Source organism: Rhinolophus sinicus, linkage group LG06 (assembly GCF_036562045.2).
Source record: "Rhinolophus sinicus isolate RSC01 linkage group LG06, ASM3656204v1, whole genome shotgun sequence".
NCBI lineage: Eukaryota > Metazoa > Chordata > Mammalia > Chiroptera > Rhinolophidae > Rhinolophus > Rhinolophus sinicus.
In genome coordinates, this window is record NC_133756.1 from 163,131,399 (window position 1) to 163,143,865 (window position 12,467).

General features: G+C 52.5%; 1 protein-coding gene across 3 annotated transcripts in view; it reads right to left on the minus strand.

Annotated features, from left to right (window-relative positions):
• Positions 1–12,467, minus strand: part of LTO1 (LTO1 maturation factor of ABCE1) — a 90,090-nt gene that overhangs the window by 48,224 nt on the left and 29,399 nt on the right. The gene's annotated exons all lie outside the window — the stretch shown is intronic.

The following is a 12,467-nucleotide window of genomic DNA, read 5'->3' on the forward strand; positions in this document are numbered from 1 at the left end:
CGTTGGCTCTTGTGGGTCTTTCGCCTCTCCGTATAACCATAGAATCAGTTTGTCAATATCCTCAAAATAACTTGCTGAGATTTTGATCAGGAATGCATTGAATCTTTAGATCAACTTGGGAAGAGCTGACATCTTGACAATATTGACTCTTCCTATCCATGAACATGGAATGTCTCTCCATTTATTTAGTTCTTTGATTTCGTGCATCAGAGTTTGTAATTTTCCTCATATAGATCTTATACCTATTTTGTTAGATTTATACCTAAGTATTTTGTATTTTGGGGTGTTAATGTAAATAGTATTGTGTTTTTAACTTCAAATTCCACTTGTCCATTGCTGGTGTATAGAAAAGGGATTGACTACCATATATTAACCTTGATTCCTGCAACTCTGTTCTATGCCCCAGCCATTTAGTGACCCAACCCAGAAGTTTCACTCATCACTTCCACTCACACCGATTGGTTAGGTCTTAGTCTCATTGCAACGGAGGCTGGGAAATGTAGTCTTTAGTTGAGTAGTAAGAGCCCAGTTAAAAATTCTGTATCTGTGGAAAATGGGGAATGGATATCAGAGGACACACAGTGATACCTGCCACACAACATCCTCCCCACGTATCTCTCCCCACGTGGGTCAGTCTATACAATGCCCCTGCTAAGGACGTCCAAGATGGGAGACTCAGGTCTAGCGTCCCTCAAAGTGTCCTTATTTGTCCTGGTAGATAGCACTAACCACTGGATCAAGCCCACACACCTGTCTCCCAAGGAGCACACGAATTCTCAGAGATAACAAAGTCCATATTAAACAAAAGACAGCTGCCCTCATTGCTTCTCATTCAGAGCCAGCCCAGCTGGCCACAGAAGGGACAGCATTTTACCTTTTAGGCTGTATCTGTTGGTTCCGCTATGACTCTCCCTCCTAGGCACCTGCCTCCTCTTAGCCGTGGCCTTAGTCTGGGCCTCTTCTGCTCCTAAGTGGTCACCATTCAGTGATGTGAAGGCCTGGTTTTGCATTTACAAGCAGCGTCCATCTGGGGACTGATTAAGCTCTACCTAAAATACCAGCCTCTTACTATTTTGTCTGCTGGAAAGGAGGTCATGTGAGAATTTGGGGTGCCCCTGAGCTGGTAACTGGGGTTGGGGCCAGGCTGCTTCTCCATAATGGAGACAATCCCATGTGGGTCCCGCCTGATGAACCACAGGGGTCTGGTTCAAGTGTCCTAAGGACAGCCCAGGGGTCTGGATTATGGAAAATATCTGGACATGGTTAGAGTTGCTCCTGATTGGATTCTCTTTTCTGGTTATAAAACATTTGTTCATAAGAGAATACAGAATTTGTTCATAAGAAAATAGGGAAAGCACATAATAGACTATAGCTTGAAGGAAAAAAGTAATTCCTATCACCCCAAAAGTCTCAGTTCTTCCATGCTGTCACATGTCCTTCGTATCAGCTGTCTGTCCTGCAGTTGAGCTAATGATGTGCGTATACGTTTGGATCTTGCTTCTTCACTTAATGTTCTCCTATCCCCTGAATGCACCATAATCTACTATTCCCATTATTAAACATGAGCTTCTTTCCAGGACAACTCCTGTAAGTATATTGGGTGGTGAGGTGGTAATACCTGCTGCAAGTTGCAAACGTGCACGGTCCTGGTGCCTGCCTCACCCTGGTTTGGGTTGCAAGAAAACAACAAAACAAAACAAAAAAACCAGCATCGGTGGACTTCAGCAGCAAAGGAAAACCAGATGGAGAAAGCAGGCAGGACCAAAGGAGGTAAGGCAGCACAAAATACAACCAAATCACGCCCCAGATCCTGCCCCACACCGCCACCCAGGCCCTGCAGCATGACTGCTGTGGCCCTGACCCTGTCACTGGACCCTGTGACCTCAGCTGTTGATGGCCCTGAACCTGGACACCCTGTCAGTGCTACACCAGAAGGAACTTTCTCCCTTCTCTGGTTCTGTGCAAGACTGGCTTTCAATTCAAAATCTTGGGGTGGGGGGGTGGGGAGATTAAAATTAAAAGTATAAAAGATACTATTTATAATGGCATCAAAAATAGGAAGAAATCTAATGAAAGATGTAAGACACACACGTACACACACAATGAAATTAAAGATCTAAATAAAGAGAGGGTCATATCCTGCTCATGGATGAGTATCTTAAATGGCTTGATTTCTAAAGATATCAATTCTCCCCACATTGATCTATAGATTCAGGGCAATCCGAATTCCAACCCCAGCATCTCGTGTGTGTGTGGGGGGTGTGAATTGATTGTGATATGTATATGGAAATGCAAAGGGCCAAGAATAGCCATGGCCTTCATAAAGAAGAAAAGAAAACTTAGATTACCTGGACCAGCCCGGTGGCTCGGGTGGTTGGAGCACTGTACTCCTAATGCCGAGGTCACCTGTTCGATTCCCACATGGGCCAGTGAGCTGCACCCTCCACAACTAGAATGAAGTCAATGAGCTGCCGCTCAGCTCCCAGGCGGCCAGATGGCTCAGTTGGTTGGAGCGCGGGCTCTCAACCACAAGGTTACCAGTTCAACTCCCACAAGGGATGGTGGGCTGCGCCCCCTGCAACTAACAATGGCAACTGGACCTGGAGCTGAGTTACACCCTCCACAACTAAGATTGAAAGGACAGCAACTTGACTTAGAAAAAGTCCCGGAAGAACACACTGTTCCCCAATAAAGTCCAGTTCCCCTTCCCCAATAAAAGAAAGAAAGAAAGAAAGAAAGAAAGAAAGAAAGAAAGGAAGAAAGAAAGAAAGAAAGGAAGGAAGGAAGGAAGGAAGGAAGGAAGGAAGGAAGGAAGGAAGGAAGGAAGGAAGGAAAGAAAACTTAGACTACCAGCTATCAAGAGTCAGTGGAGGGTTACAATCATTAAGACAGTGTGATGTGGGGCAAAGACTAAAAAATAGACCCACAGAACCGGGCAGTAAGTCCATACACAAGCCCACACCTGTCCATCTACCTGATTTAGGACTAAGGACCGTCGTCGTGTTGTAGAGCCAGGACAGGCCTTTCTGTAAGTGGGTTGACAGGATACCCATGTGGGGAAAAAATAAACCTTAGCTTCACCTCAGACCAGACGCAATTCAGTTCCAGGTGGACGGTGAACTTGGAAGTGAACAGAAACAATGGAGCCTGCCTCTGGCTCTGCCCCGCGTCCACCACATGCTCCACTATTGTGCCTGTGTTTCCTCAGCCTGGAAGTCCCACCGGGTTCCATGGTCCTCCAGGATGGCCTCTAGTGACCCCGACCTGCCATATCCATTAACGTCCTGTGCACTCCTCATGACATGGGTCTAGGATTGGTCTGTGTGACCTATAGAGTGTGGCAGACTGGTGACATGTCACTTTCACGATAAGGTTATGGAAGACCGCGGCCTCTGCCTTGGGCTGGTTCTCTCTCTTTCTCTCTCTCTGCCAGCTGCCATGTGTATGAGTGCCAAGGAGCTGAGGCAGATTCTCCAGCCCTCAGACGGCTGTAGCCCCGCTGACAACTTACTGCAACATCATGAGGGACCCAGAGCCAGGTCACCTGACCTGCTTTTCCCACAGTCCTGATCTGTTTGAGATAAATGCTGGTTGTTCGATGTTGCTGATTACGGGACTGCTTGTCAGGCAGCAGTTGCTGACTAGTACGCCTGTCAATACCCTCAGCCGAGTTCCCTGGAAGATTTCCTGGTCCTGCAGGCCGACTTCTCAGGTCTCTTCCTTCCTGCTCCTCAGCTTTCAGCCACTGCCGTTACACGACTTAGTGTCCGTGGGCTTGTCCATTCGTCCTGATAGAACGCACGCCCTTCGGGAGCAGGGACGGTGCCAGTTCTGGGCAGAAGCCTGTGGAGCTGGAGACACAGAGGCAGATGGCACGCTTGCTCTAATCCTCCCTGGTCCTATGAGGGCTGGTCTTGTCCAACACCCCCCTTGACAAAAGAGGAGACTGAGTTGCCCCACTGGGTGAGGGACACTGGAGATGGGGAGGGGATGGGGTTTCTAAACCAACTGAGGTGTAAGAGTTTCTTTAGCTTTCTGGTGCCGTGGTCTAGCTCTGGGCAGCTCACGGCTGGGGTGGAAGAGACATCAGAGGGCCAGCCTGGCCGATGCAGCCCCAGCACCCCCTCCCCGCTCACTTCCCCTCCCTCCACAGAGGCTGTGCAGTGGTAAGCACCCTGCTCCTGGGTGAATCTGCTGCCCTGGGGGCTCCAGGCCCATGAGGGAGACTGGATCGGGAGATGGGAACGCAAGAGTCTGGAGGCATGTCTAAGGTTGTTTTCTTTTTTCAGGTTGAACCTCTTAGTTACTTCTGGGATGCTAACGGTGCAGGTTTATGCAGTGAAAGTCAGAGCGGACGCACCCCCGATGCCTGTACCAGGGCCGCTAGGAATGCCCCACGCTCACGCTGATTTCTGCAGGTGACCTACATTGGCTAATTAGGACAATGTGTCCATTTTGTCGAGTTTCTTAACGTCACAGCCAAAAAGCATGTCTTATGCATCATTTCTTATGGTTCCAGACGTTACGACCTCCCCGTGGAAGGAATGAGACAAAAGATGAAAGAAAAAGAGAACAGGAGGAGGAGGGGATAAGAAGGGCAGGGCAGGGGGGTGAAATGGCTGAGAAGTCCTCTTTGAAAGTGTCCAGGTCTGTCCTGGGTCGCCTGGGTCCCAACGAGCTAACCTCGCCCCCAGCCCCCGGCAACAGCTTCCCTCCGCTGGAGTATCTGCTAAAGATGAGCCCTGCTGTGCAAGAGAAACAAATGCAGGTGGTTCTGAGCCAGCGCACAGGAATAACCCGGATGTGTGGACGGTTAAAACGTGCTCCGTGCCCACAGCGGAATATTACTCAGCCATAAAAAGGAACGAAGGTCTGATATGCACTACAAAACACAGATGAACCTTGAAAACACTCTGCTAAATGAAACGAGCCAGACTCAAAGGACCCATAGTGTAGAATTGCACTTCAATGAAGTACCCCGAAACTGGTAACTCCATAGAGACAGGTGTCCTGGGGCTGGGAGGAAAAGGGGGTGATGGCTAATGGGCACGGCATTTCTCTGGGGGATGATGAAAATGTTCTAAAATTAGATTGTGGTGATGGCTGCACAACTCTAAGTATAGTGAAAACCACTGACTTGTACACTTTAAAAGGATGAACTTTATGCTGTGTAAATCATATCCCAATACAGCTGTGTCTTTCAAGGTGAGCCCTGCAATTTCTAGGTGCTTGGTAATTCGCCTTTGTCTCTGGGTTTTAGAGTGAGATACAGCCGGACGCATCCCAGCTCTGCCACAGCAAATGACCCCATGGGCCTCAGTTTTCCCATCTGTGAAGTGGGGAACAGGTGACTGTCCTCGGAGGTTGCTGGGAAGAGGAGTTAGATATAATCTGTGGTGACGCTGTGCAGCTGGGAGAGCTCAGTAAGCAGCGATCCGTTATTGCTATCATCAGTGTCGGGGCTACTCTGCCCAGGAGCAGCCGGGGTGGACGAAGAAAGGCTGCTTTCCAGAGTGAGCATCTAACTGTCCTGGCTCCTCCTGCCTCCCTCGCCTGCCCACTCCCCTGGCCTTTTGACTCCCTGATCTCTCCCCCTCCACCCCTGCGTGGCAATCACACCTTCCTCACAACCACCCTTATCTTTCATCTCTTCTTTCCAAACAGCCTCTGTCTATCACCCTGAAACTTGCATGGGAATTTGCTGGTGGGTGGATTTTGAACTTGGTCTCATCAGCCAGTAACCAAAGGGTAGAGGGAAGAGGTGGATGAGGGCCGGGAGAGGCCAGGAGGCCTTCCAGGTCTCCCTCTGGGAAAGCCCAGATTCGTCTTCCCAAGAGCTGCTCTGAGCTCCCCCCCGGTGCTCCCCACCCGGCTCTCTGCCCTGCATGACCCTCTGTGGCTTCCTTCTTGCAGCTGTAATTCTGACCTGGGAAGCTACAAAGGGGATTCTGAGACCTACTGTTGTTCAATAACTCACGAATCACAGAGGAAACAGTACATTCACCCAGGACAAGGCAATGAAAGGAAAACCTCTGTTGATATACTTTCCCCTTTGGCTGGAAGTATATCAACTCTGCATAACAACCCTGTTTATTTCATGTTGATCTCATTGGCAGTTACATAAGCCTTTGATTAAAATAAAACGGAGGGATGAGTTGGTTATGACTTAATGAAGTCACAGTTTCAGCGTGTGGGATTTATTGTGGGTCTTGGCTAACAAGGGCAGGACGCGCTCTTGACGGACTTACCTACGCCAAGTCGTTCAAGACCCTGTGAGGTCAACACTGTCATTATTTCCATTTTACAGGTGGGGAAACTGAGGCTCAGAGCGGTGAAGCCATACAAAGAGGAGGCGGCAGGTCTGGGGCTAGAGCCTGTTGGTTCCAGAGTCCACACTCTCCACCACTGTGTTTTAATGCTGGAGAAAAACTTGGACACTGTTCAGAGACCCTTCGCTTATTAGTTATGTCCACCACCTAACCACCTCGGACTTTGCCTGTTCAGTTTCTGTCCTTCCTCCTTGTTCGGTGAAACCTGTCTGTTTACCCCTCCACAGAATTCTGCTGGTAATCGTACTGCTCATTACTTCCGTCTGCCTCTGGAAAGGAGTGAGCAAGACAGGGGCATGGTTGCCTGCAGAAGGCATCTGCCAATTTGGCCGGGAACTCTCATTAAAAAAAAAAAAAAAAAAAAAAAAAAAAAAAAATTCTATGCATTATTTCTCAGCTCTCTAGTGGGAAACCTCTGGAGGACAGAGACCATAACTCAGTCACGTTTGAGCCCTGCCCGTGTCCGTAAACATCTAACAGACATGGCCTGACTCAAACCATGCCCTTAGCAAATAAAAATATTTAGTTGCCTGCCTATGTAAGGTGCTACAAAGCATGTCCCATCATTCTCCCTCTCCCTACCTCTAGTGGATTGAATGGTGCCCCCCCAAAATCATACGTCCACCTCCTAACCACCAGAGCTTGTGAATACAACCTTATTTGGAAATGAGGTCTTTACAAATGTAACCAAGTTAAGGATCTTGAGATAAAGTCATCTTGGATTGGCCAGGGGGCCCTACATCCAGTGACAAGTTCTACTCCAACAAACAGAAGAGAAGACACATAGAGGAAGAGGCCAAGGGAAAATAGAGGCAGACTGGGGCGATGCGGCCACAAGCCCAGGGACGCCTGGAGCCCCTGGAAGCTGGAAGAGGCAGGAAGGAGCCTCCCCGAGAGCCTTTGACAGGAACGCAGCCCTGCTGAGATCCTGATTTTGGATTCCAGCTTCCAGACTGTGAGAGAATCAATGCCTGTCATTTTAAGCCCCCAGTTTGTGGTCCTTTGTTATGGCCGCCATGGGACCCACCAGGGCCAAGGAAGGGCTGAGGCTCCCTCCAGGCTAAAGGATGACCACTCGGCTCACCCACCACACCCCACAGAGCTGACAGGATGTTAACCTGCCCAGCTGCCAACACTAATGTTACATTTTGCTTGAAAGCTTTCTAGCTGGTGCCTCCAGCTTTGTCTTTGGGTTAGAAGATAACTGGACAGTGGGGCAAAGGACAACGGATGCCCAGAGACCTAGGGGCACAGACGATACCCTTCCAGGCTGGTGGGTCCAGGAGCCCACTCTCCCCAAGAGGCTCCAGCTGTACGTAATATTTAAACAAGCTTCCTGTCCCCTCCGCTGTGTAGTGCTGTGTCCGGGCTGGCGGTCAGCTGACACTATCAGCGGCTTGGGCCTCAGTCTCATGGCTTCTTGACAGTTATGTTGCTTCGCTTCCAGCCATGTCACCGATCCACACCTTTGGCCAATTTCACCTGTGGTTGCCTCCCCTCTTCCACTTTGCCATGGAGTGACAGGCACTGGGCCCCATCCACCCAGAGACCTGGGAGGTGCCTTAACCTTTCCGCCCTCTTTCACCAGCAGAAATCTCCCCTTGGACATCTGCTCTTCATGCTTACATTGACACTTATGCCCTTAATTACTGTGCTTCCTTTTTTAATCGGCTTTTTTACTCCTTTTTAAACTTCGAAAAGATTTATTTATAAGTACATTCAAGGATTTAATTCTCACGTCCAGACAGCTCAGGATGAAGTCAGCAAATAAAAGTGAGTTTATAGACTATGAAGCCATTTTTTAAATTCTTTCTGAATATAAATCGAAATGTTTAATTCCACACCCAGCATGCATCATTCAGCATAAGAGCAAGTATGTAAGTGAACACGCTGAGCAGATTTTGATATACGCCAGGCCCTCTGCTAAGGGCTTCATACCTGTTACCTTAATTACTCTTCTCCACAGCCTTGGGAGGAGCTCGATCATGCCCCATTTTACAGATAAGGACACCCAAGGTTGCCCAGCCCCTGGCAGATGTGGGTCTGTGTGTGACCGTCTTGTGCAGTTTCACAAATAATGGTTGTAAACCTCCTGGCATCTTGAAAAAGAGGTGGCTTGCTTTTGCATGTATTCTTGGAAAAGCAGATTATCCTGATCAGCTTGGAAGGCCCTGGGATTGTTCTGACAGTGACATGGAGGGAGGAGCAGCCATTGAGGGTGTGGGTCTGACGGTCAGGTCCTCACGGTTGCCAACGCCGTGAACTTGGATAAGGCACACCTCAGTTTCCTCACTCAGTAAGTGTGTGTGGGGGGGTGAAGATTAAGTGCACCAGTGACAGGCGTTCTGGGGGAAGGGGGCCACCACCTTGCAGAAGTGAGCAGATGAGGATGGGGACATTAATGAAGGCTTTTTCTCCAAACCCTGCAGGAGACGTAGTTCAGAGCAAGGGGCCATGCGGGCTAGAGGAGTATTTCCTGCAGCCTTTCCTGCTCGTATCCCCCATCCCTGCCTCCCTGTGACTGCAGGGCATACTCTGTCCAAGCCGCCATTCCTAGAGGTGGCAGTGTCAGGAGGGTCTTCAGAAATCCTCTGACCCAGCCAAGCCTGGGGTTCATAGGGGCGCCATGAGGTAGAGGCAGGGGTCCTGTTGGTTAAGGTCAGCTGCTCAGGATACAGTGAAGTGCTCAATTCTTTATCTTGTACTGACCCTCTGAGAAAAGACCCTTCGTGACTTTTTAAAAAATAGGTACAGCTAGCTTATAAATGTTTTCCTATGTGCTGGGCACCTCCCAAGCTGCCACTGGACTGAGCCACCGCATGATTTTGAACAATAAAGAAAAGAGTCGGACAGCTGTAGCTCCTCAGTGCTGGGAAGTCATAATGGTCACCGGTCCGGTTCGGTCACGTTCCTCAGATGGACAGTCAACCCTATTACGGATAGCAATGGGGCCTGGGCCCACATCCTACATGTCCACAAAAACTGAATATGCCATTACACCACCAACACAACTCTCCTTATTACATTAAAAACAAGCAAACAAACAAACAAAAAAACACCTGTCTCTATATCGGGAGTGGACCGGTAAAGCACCGTGGCTGGACCTTGTGTCCGCGTTCCATACTCAGGGAGGTCCGCACGTGTTCTGGAGAAGCGAGTGCGCGCTTTCTCCAAACCTTACGGTAAGCGCGGCACACAGAGCAACCACGTGGCGGCAGAACCGAAGCCCGGCGGGAATGCGCGGAATGCGCGGCGCGGCCCCGCGCGGCTTGGGAGCCAAGACCCAGGTTCCCGCGGCGCGCGCTCTCGCCGCCCTCTCTCTCCCCAGCCCGGCCGCACCCCAGTCCCTGGCCCCCATTGCCCAGAACGGCAGGAGCCTATCGAGCCCCGTACGAATACCCTAGCGAGACTTGAGGACCGAGCACGCCCCATCGACCCCTCGGACCTCACGTGCCAATAACTCCCCAATGGGACCAAACCCGTGCCCCGCCACCAGCCCCGACGGCTTGAGACCGAGGGACCCCAGGGGAAGGGTGCAGAGAGTTAGGTATGCAACCCTTCGCCTCGCACCTGAAAAAGTGTCTTTCCCCCGTCCCTCCTGGCAAGTGTCCACAGCCCCCAAACTGGAAGGATCCCCATAATCAAGACACCCACCCACCCCCAGCCGTCCTTCCATCCACCACCAGGGCTATGGCGCATGATAGGACCTCGGGCGTTTCAAGGGCAGAACGAAACTGACTGAAAGACAGGAGGGTGCGGGGTCCTCCCTGCAGACATTCTCCGGAAAGGGGAGGGGATGGGGGCAGAGTGACAAGTCCTAGAGGCGAGGGAAGGGGCCTCACGTCCTTCCCGGGAGTGGGGAGCGGTGGGGGCGCCGCGGGAGTCGACGAGGGTCTTAGAGCTGGTCCTTCTCCCGGAAGTTCCCGCTCCCACAAGCCACACGTTTCCTAGGCCACGCGAGTCTCCACAGTGGAGCCCTGCGCCCTCGTTCGGGGAAGGGGGTCTGCTCAGCCTCTGGTGAGCCGCGGCCCTGCTTGGGCACGGAAGACGCGGGAAGGACATGGCCTCCTCGGTCACCACCCCCACCTCCCGCCCGATCTGCCTTAGTTGAAGGTGGTTATCTTCTCAATCTGTGCACCCACTCCGCAATACTTGGTCAACGACCGCCCAGAGACCTGAGCCAAGAGGCCAGGAAATTCCTAGTGGACTTGGGGTTTCATGTTACTCAGGACATCAAGCGCTGCGTTTTGAGAGGCGGAGGTCAAGGAGTTAGAATCTTCATTCACCCCCAAAAGAGCATGTTTTCCCTCGGGATCTCAGAGGCAGGAGCCAGCCACCCACACACCTGTTGGGGTTTGCTTTTTAACTCCCACGCACACCTCGCCCGAGATCAGAGCTGGGGGAGGGGTGTCCGGACCCCGCAGACTGCCGGACCGACTACTGGGGCTCGGGTAGTCTGTGTGTGGCTGAAATGAATTGATCAGAGGCAGAAACGCACCTCCACAAGCTTGGAGCGGTGGGAGGTGCGGCTGCCTCTGCGCCCAGCTGTGCCTGTGCCGGGTGGGCTCCAGGGCCAGAAGCCGCAGCTTTGGGGCGCCAGGGATCCGCACCACGTAGCCAGGGCGGAGCTACCGCAGCACGTGGGCCGCCATGCGCGCCCCCAAAGCGTGTAGTGTGGGGGAAGGGGAGCCCGAGCGCCCCCGGAACCCCGTGGCCCTCATTCGGAAGCGTTTCCCAGGGCGACTTAAGGGCTTAACAGCGGAAAACTCGCGGAGCTGGAGCCAAGTCCTTTCAAGTCGCCGGCAGGTATGCGGCTGCAGGTGACCCCACCTGGGTGCGTCCGCCCGTCCCCAGCCCGTCCTCTCTGGGGAAGGCGGGAGGTCGACACCCGTGGAAGAGCCCCATTGGGCCCTGCACCCCCTCCTCAGAGCCCCCCCTCCTCCTGCGGGGCGGCGCGCAGCCGCGGTGCATCCCAGTGTCGGCGCCGCGGCGCGCGGGTTCCTGAATGAACGCGCTCCCTTCCCCCGCCTTGAATGAAAGTTCCCACAGCCAGGGACGGTGGCAAACGCGCCTGCTGCGGAATTTGCCCTCTCGGGGCCGACGAATCTCCCCAGCCTGGGTCACCCCGGTGGGGGGCCAGGGACCCAGGAAAGCAAGAAGGTGATTTAGTTACTTTTGGATTTCCTTTCCAACCAACGTGGTTTCCCTCCCGATTGAGCTGCCGGTCCTTTGTCTCTAAATGGTCACCAAGAAATAAGCTCAGAGCACTTTAAATGAGCCCAGAATTCGGAGTTCCTGCTTCGTGGTGGGTTTTTTAAAAGCAGTGCAAAATTAAAACTGCAACATAAAAGTTTTCAAAAGTTGCTTTTCTCTTTGGAAAAAAATTAATATCAAAACGCATCCTCTGTTCTCCTAGAAACAGCAGTCCTCAAGGAACCGGGGCTGTTGGCCCTCTCGCGGGCTCCGGGGAACACAGATCTGGGATCCTGGGTGGGGGCTGGGCAGCCAGCGCTCCCCGCGGGGCCCCAAATTCCAGCGCCTCCCCCGCGGGTTCCTGGACGGCTCTTCACGCTCACTGGCCGGGCTTGCACTTTTGCGCCCGTCCCTGAGCGGGGAAATCAACGAATTTCCTCGTTGAGATCTGCCCGGTCCGCCTAGTAACAACGCCGGGCCCCCATTGGCTCATGCTAATTCCAGTTTCCTCTGCCTTTCTCCCGGGTTGGGGGGAAGCTCCCTCCAGGACCCGGAGCCCGTTTTGCTGGAGTGGGCGAGCCTCTTTATGCCCCGCTGCCCCTCGCTGTCGCCTACCCGCCCCAGCCCGGCAGGGGCGCACGCGGGGCTCGGGCCCCGTAGACCCCCGGGACAGGAGCCGCCGGGTGATAGCGCGAAGCCCCATAAATCATCGGGGCGGCCGCCGGGTCGGGATTTTATGAATGAAAAAGCAACCCGGCGGCCCTCGTGCGCAGGCTGATGCTGCGAGGCTCCGGCGTGCACGGGGGCCAAAGCGAGCATAGGTGCCCGGGGAGGGGGACACGGCGGTGGGTGCTCCCTACTGGGGCCACCCACGGCTTCCGAGGCGTAAACCGAGGGTAATTACCCTCCTGGATCTGGAATATTAGAAACCCTAATTTCCAGCCG